Consider the following 13,172-nt stretch of genomic DNA (forward strand, 5'->3'; position numbering starts at 1 on the left):
TTAGTGTTTTAAGTACTGTTGTAGTTGACTGTAGACATCTTGTCTGAATTAAGGCTAAATAGGTCAGTTTTGTATACGTATGTACAGGGGCGGAACAACAACTCATGGGGCCCCCGGGCAATAGGGGATCATGGGGCCCCTGTGTCCTTGCCCAAACTCAAAAAAAACCTATGAAAAACGTACCAGGGGCATCTCATGGGGCCCCCTACTGACCCCGGGCCCTCGGCAGTGCCCGAGTTTCCAAATGGTCAGTCTTCCACTGCATACATATAACCGTAAGAGAGGAAGGTCACCATAGTGCCAAAGGACACCTACCTACAATACATATAGAAGGTTTGTATACAAAGTTGACATATATATATATATAGCTGCAGACCCTGTTTGCCACTCAGTGACAGATTGGCACTTCTGTTCTCTAAATTTCCTACTCTAGGTCAGCTTTGAATCCCAATAAAAACTATCTATCATTATACAGAATTCCTCTGGAGGGATGTCCTCTGTGTGTCTGGACAGAACATGGAAGGAGGACTTAGGAACCATTAGGCCTTTTTCACCTCAGATGATGTTTCTATTACTAGGGTACTGCACAGCCATAATTCCATCAGGTATAGAATGGGAAACTCCTGATTAAACGTACTCCTTCTTGGTATATCTCTGCAACACAGCAACACTAGACAAGACATATAACTTGCTCTCTAAGGTCAGGTTGGATCAAGAAATCTATGTTAGGAGGAGATAAAGGGAGAGAAATGAGGGGGTGGGTTCCTTGGGGATCCTATGTGTTCTGGTTCATCTGATCCCCTGCAGTCCCATGGGGACCTGGTTATGCCCATAATGGGTTGCCATGATATGAATATACCCAGTTCTGTGTGAAGAAGCAGAGGTCATCTGTGAAACACGTATATCCCAGAATAGTAGTTATCAATAGCTGGATGGTAGATGGCATGTATAGGAGGCTATTCTCCTGGATTGTTACTTTTGATTAAAATATTTAGTTTTCTTAAATACTTTTTTTATGCAGGAAAATTTATATGAATCCAATAAATAAAAGATATATGATTTTGGATAAAATGACGGTGATTGCAATACATTTGACATACTGACACCTCAAATATCCCCCATTTGGCATTTAAATGTTTACTGTCCAACTGTTGGGATGTGGTGTCTTAGTAGAACCTGTTAGAGGGATCCAATTACATTCTATTATATGGATAGACCAGTAACCTTTTACCTCCACTTTCCTGACATCAAAGAGGAACAAAACTCTGAAAGCTGTGCCCCAAAAAGTAGGCAGATGGTCACTAGTATTGCCCATGGTCTCCTTGTAGTTGACCCTTCCCTATTACTGACTTACCATGCTTTGTTCTATAATGTGATTCTGTGTGTGGGAGACTATCTTGGTAGGGGCAGGGCTTGTTTAACCATTTCAATACCGGGCAATTTTACACCTTCCTGCCCAGGCCAGTTTTCAGGTTTCAGCGCTCTCATAATTTGAATGACAATTGCGCGGTCATACAACATTGTACCCAAACTAAAATTTTATCATTTTCTTCACACAACTAGAGCTTTCTTTTGGTGGTATTTAATCATCGCTGGGGTTTTTATTTTTTGCTAAATTTAAAAAAAAAAAAAAAAAAAATTTTAAAAAAAAGCACGTTTTTCTTTGTTTCTGTTATAAAAGTTTACAAATAAATAATTGTTCTTCATAAATTTAGGCCGAGATGTTTTCTGCTACATGTCTTTGGTGAAAATAACCCAAATTAGGATGTATTATTTAGTTTGTAGGAAAGTTATAGAGTTCACAAACTATGGGATAGATCTGAATATTGATCAGTCCTGAAGTACTGACAGCCAATCTAATTTCCTGAGGTCCAAGAATGTCAGAACAGTACAGATATCCCCCAAATGTCAGGACAGTACAGATATCCCCCAAATGTCAGGACAGTACAGATATCCCCCAAATGTCAGAACAGTACAGATATCCCCCAAATGTCAGGACAGTACAGATATCCCCCAAATGTCAGAACAGTACAGATATCCCCCAAATGTCAGGACAGTACAGATATTCCTCAAATGTCAGGACAGTACAGATATCCTCCAAATGTCAGAACAGTACAGATATCCCCCAAATGTCAGAACAGTACAGATATCCCCCAAATGTCAGGACAGTACAGATATCCCCCAAATGTCAGGACAGTACAGATATCCTCCAAATGTCAGAACAGTACAGATATCCCCCAAATGTCAGAACAGTACAGATATCCCCCAAATGTCAGGACAGTACAGATATCCCCCAAATGTCAGGACAGTACAGATATCCCCCAAATGTCAGAACAGTACAGATATCCCCCAAATGTCAGAACAGTACAGATATCCCCCAAATGTCAGGACAGTACAGATATCCCCCAAATGTCAGGACAGTACAGATATCCTCCAAATGTCAGGACAGTACAGATATCACCCAAATGTCAGAACAGTACAGATATCCCCCAAATGTCAGGACAGTACAGATATCCCCCAAATGACCCCTTTTTGCAGAGTAGACAGTCGGACGTACTTCATGAGAGGCATGGCAAGTTTTTTGAAGTTGTATTTTTTTTGTCATAATTTTTCGGAAAATGAAAAAATTAAAAACATTATTTTCACTATTTTTTTTTTTACATACTGTCACCAGTGCAGTACAGTGTCATCATATAACTGGCATGGCGGTGAACAGGGACACTGACTGGTGACAGTATGGCAAAAAATATATATATTTTTTTTTTTATTACATTTTTTTTATTTTTTTTAAGATTTTTTTTTCATATTTTACTATGACCAAAGTAGTACAATGTTACCATAGTAACATTGTACTACTTTGGGGAAGTGATCAGTATTTTTTTTTTTTACACAATTTGCTTATAGCAAAGAATTACTTTGCTATAAACAAGCATTTACCTGAATGAAATCGATTCATTCAGGTTTTTTTTTTTTTGTGCTTAGCTGTGATTTGGCCACAGCTAATCACATGACATGTGCATGTGACCTGCTGTGACCATTCACAGCTAGACACTAGTATACAATGGATGGCATGAATAAAGCCATCCATTGTATACAACTGTCATGTGACCTGCTGTGATTGGTCACAGCAGGTCACATGGCACCGGCAACAGGGCCGGTACTCAGATCTGTCATCGGCCATGTCCAAGGTATACGGCCGGTGACAGCTCTGCAACCGCGCGAACTGTGCATGTGCGGAAGGACGCCAAATGGCGTACACCCCGGAAAGGTAATGCATTTTTGCGGCCGCCAAACGGCTATAGGCCGGGCGGCAAATGGTTAAAGTGTGATATTGAAAAAAAACATGTGACTCCTGATTGCTCAGTTCTCAGATCAGTTCTAAGAATAGTGATGACTTTCAGTCACTGGCTCTCTGCTCTGCCCCTCCAGCACTCACTGGAGTGCTAGGCTGTCAAGCCGTCAGGGCAACTGGGTCAGACTCTCAGTGGCGCTCTGAGAGGCTGAGCCAGCTGCTAGTCAGGAAACTGGGTGGACTCCAACATTTTTGTTGGGATCCTCTCAGAGACTGGAGCGGGTCTGCGACATCAAGCAACAGCAGACTTTAGCCCGCTGTTGGCTGACTTTAGGTCACAGGAGTGCAAAAGTAAGTGACCTACATGAGAAGTATGGCCAAACCAGCTTTGGCCATACTTCTCTTTTAGTCAAAGCCTCCAACAAGGAGAACAGTGAGCAGCACCAAATCTTACGCCAAACCCCTTGAGACTAGCAGTCAAGGGCAGCAGTGCCTTAGATCTCACACTGCAGATGTACAGCTATGAGGTTGTAGGTACAGAAGTGCCTAGGCACCCTCACATACCAGGAAGTGCACTGCTATTGTTTAGGAGGTGTTCAAGACAAAAGATACAGTGGGGATCGAAGGTTTGGGCACCCCAGCTAAAAATTTGTATTATTGTGCATAAAGAAGCCAAGGAAAGATGGAAAAAACTCCAAAAGGCATCAAATTACAGATTAGACATTCTTATAATATGTCAACAAAAGTTAGATTTTATTTCCATCATTTACACTTTCAAAATAACAGAAACCAAAAAAATGGCGTCTGCAAAAGTTTGGGCACCCTGCAGAGTTAATATCTTGTACTGCCCCCTTTGGCAAGTATCACAGCTTGTAAACGCTTTTTGTAGCCAGCCAAGAATCTTTCAATTCTTGTTTGAGGTATCTTTGCCCATTCTTCCTTACAAAAGTCTTCCAGTTCTTTGAGATTTCTGGGCTGTCTGTCACACACTGCTCTTTCAAGGTCTATCCATAGATTTTCAATTATGTTGAGGTCAGGAGATTGTGAAGGCCATGGCAAAAACTTCAGTTTACGCCTCTTGATGTAATCCCCCGTGGATTTCGAGGTGTGTTTAGGATCATTATCCATTTGTAGAAGCCATCCTCTCTTTAACTTCAGCTTTTTCACAGATGGCATCAAGTTACCATCCAAAATTTGCTGAAATTTTATTGAATCCATTTTTCCTTCTACTCGTGAGATGTTCCCTGTGCCACTGGCTGCAACACAACCCCAAAGCATGATTGATCCAACCCCATGCTTAACAGTTGGACAGAGGTTCTTTTCATTAAATTCTGTACCCCTTCTTCTCCAAACGTACCTTTGCTCATTCCGGCCAAAAAGTTCAATTTTAACCTCATCGGTCCACAGAACTTGTTTCCAAAATGCATCAGGCTTGTCTATATGTTCAATATATCATAAAAATGCAGCGCTATGAGTAAATGAGGAACTGATACATATATCAATACAATAAGTAAAGGAATTAGTCCATGCAGCAGTTTATAATATAAAGTGACTTCAAGTGCTCTCCTTTAATTCGTATTTTCCTGATATTCAGGCGTTGTGCGAAATGGTGCAGAAGAAATGCACACTCACCAGAACGTACAGATAAATGAGCGTTTGTTAAACATATATTCCCCTCTGGATCGTTAGGAAAAGGTCTGTGATGCGATAACCTCCCTCCAGGGCTCCTGGGTGCTCCTGTCTGTTCCCTCAATAGGTGGCTTGCGGACTTCTCCTTACAGCATGCTCCTTGCCCAGTAAATGGATGAGTGGCTGAAAATTGATGCTCCCCAGGGGAGTCAAGACAAGGACATACCCATAGTGTAGTAGGTGATAGAAAAATTTATTGGCATATCAAGCTACTCGATGGTGTACAGCAGTGTGTATAAATGAATTGTGGACTAACCGTCCAGATTAAAAGATGGCCGCCGGAGCTCCACGATGCTCCGACGGCGTGACGTCACGGCGTTCTTGGCTCCTCCTACGCGTTTCGTGCACACGCACGTCGTCTGGGGGGAATTGGCAATTCCCCCCAGACGACGTGCGTGTGCACGAAACGCGTAGGAGGAGCCAAGAACGCCGTGACGTCACGCCGTCGGAGCATCGTGGAGCTCCGGCGGCCATCTTTTAATCTGGACGGTTAGTCCACAATTCATTTATACACACTGCTGTACACCATCGAGTAGCTTGATATGCCAATAAATTTTTCTATCACCTACTACACTATGGGTATGTCCTTGTCTTGACTCCCCTGGGGAGCATCAATTTTCAGCCACTCATCCATTTACTGGGCAAGGAGTGTGCTGTAAGGAGAAGTCCGCAAGCCACCTATTGAGGGAACAGACAGGAGCACCCAGGAGCCCTGGAGGGAGGTTATCGCATCACAGACCTTTTCCTAACGATCCAGAGGGGAATATATGTTTAACAAACGCTCATTTATCTGTACGTTCTGGTGAGTGTGCATTTCTTCTGCACCATTTCGCACAACGCCTGAATATCAGGAAAATACGAATTAAAGGAGAGCACTTGAAGTCACTTTATATTATAAACTGCTGCATGGACTAATTCCTTTACTTATTGTATTGATATATGTATCAGTTCCTCATTTACTCATAGCGCTGCATTTTTATGATATATTGGTCCTTTAGGGTGTTTGGTTACCTTATGTTCAGCTGCTATTTACTCCTTATAGGTGCGCTCGTTTATATCTCTTTTACTTGTCTATATGTTCATTTGCAAAGTTCAAACAATGATTTTTGTGGTGAGGACGTAGAAGAGGTTTTCTTCTGATGACTCTTCCATGAAGACCATATTTGTACAAGTATCTCTTTATAGTGGAATAGTGTACCACAACTCCAGTGTCTGCCAGATCTTTCTGGAGGGATCGTGCAGTCAAACGTGGGTTTTGAATTGTTTTTCTCACAATCCTGCGAGCTGTTCTGTCTGATATTTTTCTTGGTCTTCCAGATCTTGCTTTAACTTCCACTGTTCCTGATGACTGCCATTTCTTAATTACATTCCGAACAGAGGATATTGACATCTGAAAACGCTTTGCTATCTTCTTATAGCCTTCTCCAGCTTTGTGAGCGTCAACTATTTTCAGTTTCAGTTTTCTAGACAACTGCTTAGAAGAACCCATGGTGCTGATTGTTGGGGCAAGGTCAGATGAGTCTGGGCATTTAAAACCTTTGAGCTTGACATCACCTGGTCTTCCCAGACGATGATTGAGAACAATCCATGACACTGGCAGGTCTCAGCTTTGCAAAGGGGGCAGTGCATGCTATAAATTCTGCAGGGTGCCCAAACTTTTGCAGACGCCATTTTTTTGTTTTCTGTTATTTTGAAAGTGTAAATGATGGAAATAAAATCTAACTTTTGTTGACATATTATAAGAATGTCTAATCTGTAATTTGATGCCTTTTGGAGATTTTTCCATCTTTCCTTGGCTTCTTTATGCACATTAATACAAATTTTTAGCTGGGGTGCCCAAACTTTCAATCCCCACTGTACATCTTTCATAGTACTGCTTAGGCACAATCAACATTTCTAAATGTTCCCCAAAACACTGAAAATCTTTACTTTTTTATTTTAGTTCCACTTTCACCTTGAGAGAATACCAAGTCTCTTGTGCGAAAGCATTGCCTGTAAGATATAGAGGTTGATTGCTGTTCCTATTTTTCCACACCTCTTAAAGTATCTGTATAGTTCAAACTTTTATTTTGGTTTTTCATAGAGTAGGGAAAGGGCTAAAACCCCTTTCAGTGTATTTTTTGCTCTCTGTGTCCCACTGGGGAGATTTCACTTCCTGTTCTGGAGATACAACAGGACATTTCCTGAAGTCATAGGAACATACACTCACCGGCCACTTTATAAGGTACACCTGTTCAATTGCTTGGTAACACAAATTGCTAATCAGCCAATCACATGGCAGCAACTCAATGCATTTAGACATCTAGATCTGGTGAAGATGACTTGCTGAAGTTCAAATCAAGCATCAGAATGGGGTAGAAAGTGGATTTAAGTAACTTTGAACATGGCATGGTTGTTGTTGCCAGATGGGCTGGTCTGAGTATTTCAAAAACTGCTGATCTACTGGGATATTTACGCACAACCATCTCTAGGGTTTACAGAGAATGGTCCCAAAAAGAGAAAATATCCAGTGAGCGGCAGTTGTGTGGACAAAAATGCCTTGTTGATGTCAGAGGGCAGAGGACAATGGGCAGACCGGTTGCTGCAACATTCAGATGGTAGGGTCAGAATTTGGCGTAAACAACATGAAAGCATGGATTCATCCTGCTTTGTATCTATGGTTCAGACTGGTGGTGGTGGTGTCATGGTGTGGTGGATCCATCCTGCCTTGTATCAATGGTTCATGCTGGCGGTTGTGGTGTAATGGTGTGGTGGATCCATCCTGCCTTGTATCAACCATTCAGGCTGGTGGTGGTGTTGGTGTAATGGTGTGGGGGAGATATTCTTGGCACTAGCAAGGTGTACCTAATAAAGTGGCCAGTGAGTGTATCTCTCCAAGGGAACAATTTCTCTCCCACTCCTTTTGGTGGCAAAAAAATATTGACTTTTCCCTCACTCTCTCATTTGCTAACAGTGCTCATACAAATTATAAATATGGAAATGGTTCTCCTCATCTCCTTGTCAGGCATGCACATGGCAATAATACTCTGCAGAAGGTCTAAGCCTTCCAATTCCATCCTAAACTAAAAATAATTGCTGTTAGATACCCATAAAACCATTTTTTAGAATTCATACGACACTACCAACTACTACTACTAGTGATAACCTTCAAAATAATAACATTTTTACAATATAATATTCTCCTGTTATTACATTTTCTAGATATCCGTTGCTCAATATGTTCTGTGAAATAGTCAAAAATAGTAATTTTTATTAAAGTATAACTATTGTCAAAAGAAAAAATGACATATGCAACCTGACGATATCTGTTACTAGCATTAACCCCCCTGGCGGCATTCCCGAGTGTAGCTCGGGGTTAACTTTCAGTACCAGAAGCGGTAACCCCCCCGAGCTACACTCAGGATTACCCTGCACCATTGATCAGGGATTCCCTCGATCACTTACCTTGTCCTGCGCTCCCGCGATGTCCATCCTGCAGTGTCCCCGGCCATCTCCTCCAGCTGATGCCGTCATCCGTCTTCCGTCATCCGAGTGATAATGATTCGTGGGGGAAATTCATCATCAGACACTGAAAACGATTCTGCGACTCTGCTCAGCGATGTGCCAACTTGGCGCTCTATTTCACATTTCAGTGTTTTTGGTTTGATTACGTTATTGAATTAAATTTATTATTTTATTATTATTATTTTTTATGATTATTTATTATATTATAATTTATGATTTCGTGTTTCAACTTTTATCATACCCGGGATGTTTACTAGAATCTTGTTCGGACAGATTTTAGTGAGGTATTCCTAAAAATTACAGCCTACAATAAAAAAACGACATATTTCCATTGAAAATGATGTACCGCTTTGAGCACAGAAATACTGACATAATCAGACCGCTAGGGAGGGTAGACCCCCTGGCGGTATTCCCGAGTGTAGCTCGGGGTAAAGTTTCAGTACCAGAAGCGGTGACCCCGAGCTACACTTACCATGCGGCGCTGCTCCACGATCCATCAATCACTTACCTTGTCCTGCACTCCCGCAATTTCCCTCCTGCAGTGTCCCCGGCCGATGCCGTCATCTGTCATCTGGGTTCCGTCCCCTGCGACGTCGGGACGTACGGGGGACGGAATGGTGGGAAATTTGAAAATGACAAAAAGTGACATTCACTAAATACACTAAAATCACATAGTATAACATTCCTGTATCAAACCATTTCACATACATTTTGTCCCGAGTGCTTTGTCCGGCGCCCTGCCTGCATTTTTACTGTTCTTTCTGCCTGGAAACTGAGAAACGTCCATGGCGTCCAAAAATTGTCCCTTTAGGTTGAAAGCGGTTTTAGACCGGCTAGAGAACAGCGATAGTAAATTAGAACCACTTGCAGAATTGAGTGATAATGATTCGTGGGGGAAATTCCTCATCAGACACTGAAAACGATTCTGCGACTGAGCTCAGCAATGTGCGAACTTGGCGCTCTATTTCACATTTCAGTGTTTTTGGTTTGATTATATTATTGAATTAAATGTATTATTATTATATTATTATTTTTTATGATTATTTATTAAATTATAATTTATGATTTCGTTTTCCAAATTTTATCATACCCGGGATGTTTACTAGACTCTTGTTCGGACAGATTTCAGTGACTTATTCTTAAGAATTACAGGCCTACAATAAAAAAATACATATTTCCATTGAAAATAATGTACCGCTGTGAGCACAGAAATACAGACATAATCAGACCGCTAGGGAAGTTAATCTGGAAGTTTTTTAAACTTTGGATCCAGCTGTGTTGATGCTAGTGACCCTGCTTTGGATAAAGTGCCGTTTTATTGCTATCATGGGCTCATGGAAAAACATTTGTCCAAAAACTTACAGATTCACTTCTAGAAATTCAGTAAGGGTCAATGCAGTGGTCAGCCAGAGCCAATAATTTGAAGAAATGAATAAACCAGAAGCTTTTCTATAAAAGAAACACTTTTGGGTAATCTTTTTTTAAAAAATTAGCCATTTTTTAGTACATGTCCCTCCCATGGCATTAGCCCCCCAAATTGACAGAATTCAATAACAAGATTTTGTCCCTCATAGACCTCATTGGGGTTTACCGTCAAAGTTTGCAAACTTCAAGCAAGATTTGCAAAACTGTTCACGAACAAAACCCAGGTAGATTTGTTCATTCCTACAGACTGTGTCATATATTTCATTTTAATTTTGCTCGTAGTTACAGTCTAAATCTACAAAGACTAAAGTGACCATCTCTGAACTTAACACAGCAAAACATATACTATGTTTCAACATAACTTTTAACTAAAAAGTATTAACATTATCACAAAAGAACAATTTTTTAGAATTTGTAGGTTTACATTGTCACTTTGTATACTTAAAAAAATAAACATTTATTTTTAGGTCTTTGGCATACCATTAAAGTATTTTGTTTAACCATTTCAATACCGGGCAATTTTACACCTTCCTGCCCAGGCCAGTTTTCAGGTTTCAGCGCTCTCACACTTTGAATGACAATTGCGCGGTCATACAACATTGTACCCAAACTAAAATTTTATCATTTTCTTCACACAACTAGAGCTTTCTTTTGGTGGTATTTAATCACCGCTGGGGGTTTTATTTTTTGCTAAATTAGAAAACAAAAGACCAAAAATTTTGAAAAAAAAACACGTTTTTCTTTGTTTCTGTTATAAAAGTTTACAAATAAATAATTAATCTTCATAAATTTAGGCCGAGATGTATTCTGCTACATGTCTTTGGTGAAAATAACCCAAATTAGGATGTATTATTTAGTTTGTAGGAAAGTTATAGAGTTCACAAACTATGGTATAGATCTGAATATTGATCAATCCTGAAGTACTGACAGCCAATCCAATTTCTTGAGGTCCAAGAATGTCAGAACAGTACAGATATCCCCCAAATTACCCCTTTTTGCAGAGTAGACAGTCCGACGTACTTCATAAGAGGCATGGCGAGTTTTTTGAAGTTGTATTTTTTTTGTCATAATTTTTCGGAAAATGAAAAAATTAAAAAAATTATTTTCACTATTTTTTTTTTACATACTGTCACCAGTGCAGTACAGCGTCATCATATAACTGGCATGGCGGTGAACAGGGACACTGACTGGTGACAGTATGAAAAAAATATATATATATATATTTTTTTTTTATTTTTAATTTTTTATTACATTTTTTTTATTTTTTTTTAAGATTTTTTTTTCATATTTTACTATGAACAAAGTAGTACAATGTTAGCATAGTAACATTGTACTACTTTGGGGAAGTGATCAGTATTTTATTTATTTTTTTTTTACACAATTTGCTTATAGCAAAGAATTACTTTGCTATAAGCAAGCATTTACCTGAATGATCGATTCATTCAGGGTTTTTTTTTTTTTTTGTGCTTAGCTGTGATTTGGCCACAGCTAATCACATGACATGTGCATGTGACCTGCTGTGACCATTCACAGCTAGACACTAGTATACAATGAATGGCATGAATGAAGCCATCCATTGTATACAACTGTCATGTGATCTGCTGTGATTGGTCACGGCAGGTCACATGGTACCGGCAACGGGGGCCGATACTCAGATCTGTCATTGGCCGCGTCGGAGGTACACGGCCAGTGACAGATCACACCGCTGCGCGGCTCTGCAACCGCGCGAACTGCGCATGTGCGGGAGGACGCCAAATGGCGTGCACCCGGAAAGGTAATACATTTTTGCCGCCGCAAAATGGCTATAGGCCGGGCGGCTAATGATTAATATTTTTATAACATTGTTACTCCTGTAGTATTTTACTTTTCAGGCCTTGACAAAGATCAAAAAGATTTTTGTTGCATGATCCCCAATACACAAGAGTCCCCAGGAGCCAGAATGGAAATGAACTCTCCAAAAGAAGAAAGGGCTTCTGGGTAACCAAAATTTTGCATGACAATCCTTTGAGTGAACTCCCCACCCAGTGGGCATTCAAAGAATTGTACAGCCTCTGCAGAACCCAGCTCCTAGCAGTGGACAGTAGGGGCTGCAGAAGCATGGTGGTGGTTCTTATCAGTATATAAAAGACCACAGCAGTCATCCCATTGTAAATCATTTATATTTTCATAATAATCATAACATTGTAAAGATTTGTCCAAGGTGCGAAAATAATAATTTTTTTTTAGGTATACAAAGTATTGCAAGACTTGGCAGATGTCAGAATGCCAATGGCCTTCTCCAAAAGAAGAAAGGACTTCTGGGTAAATGCCATTTTGCATAACACGCCTTTGAGTAAATCCTCCACCCAATGGAAGTTCAAAGCATTGTACAGCCTCCTCAGAACCCAGACACCACCAGTGGACAATACAGCATGGTGGTGGTTCTAGTATGTAAAATACTACAGGAGTACATTTTTATTAAATGTAACCTGGAACATCAAAGTCCTGGTGTGCAGAGAGGTGTGAAATGGGGTGGCATGCTAGGAATGGATGACACTCAAACTCAAAAACATCAAAAATGTACTGTATGTTATTCAATACAAACAACATACAGGAAATTTGTTTTTGATGTTTTTGAGTTTGGGTTTCACCCATTCTTAGCATGCCACCCTATTTCACACCTCACTGCACACCAGGACTTTGATATTCCAACATCAAATAAAATGAAGTGAAACCATGCAGATACCTTCTATTCTATTATATACATAACTATAACAACAGCTCAATATAAAAGTATTTAAAAAAAGTAAAAACTAAACACAAGGAAAAAAGAAAACAGTGTATTTAATTTTGCATTAAGTGTACATAACAAGTGAATACAATTTAAAACTACAAAGCTATGTACAAATGTTTATGTTAATACCCAGTTTCCCGTTGAGTACAGATTGTTTTGAAGCACTGTTAGAAGTGACTATAAGTCAGCGGCGGACTGACCATTTGGAAACTCGGGCACTGCCCGAGGGCCCGGGGTCAGTAGGGGGCCCCATGACATGCCCCTGGTACCTTTTTCATAGGCTTTTTTGAGTTTGGACAAGGACACAGGGGCCCCATGATGCCCTATTGCCCAGGGGCCCCATGAGTTGTCAGTCCGCCCCTGCTATAAGTCCATCCATTTTTTTATCCTTCACGCTCTTGGTATTGGGAATTCTTTCAGATGTAGACTTATGTACAAATTCTTTAGCCATATCTACACAACAGATTTCATATTTTGTGTATATTTTTT

The sequence above is a fragment of the Staurois parvus genome, unplaced genomic scaffold (assembly GCF_062004578.1).
Source record: "Staurois parvus isolate SC_StPar_1 unplaced genomic scaffold, SC_StPar_1.0 ptg000764l, whole genome shotgun sequence".
Taxonomy (NCBI): Eukaryota; Metazoa; Chordata; class Amphibia; order Anura; family Ranidae; genus Staurois; species Staurois parvus.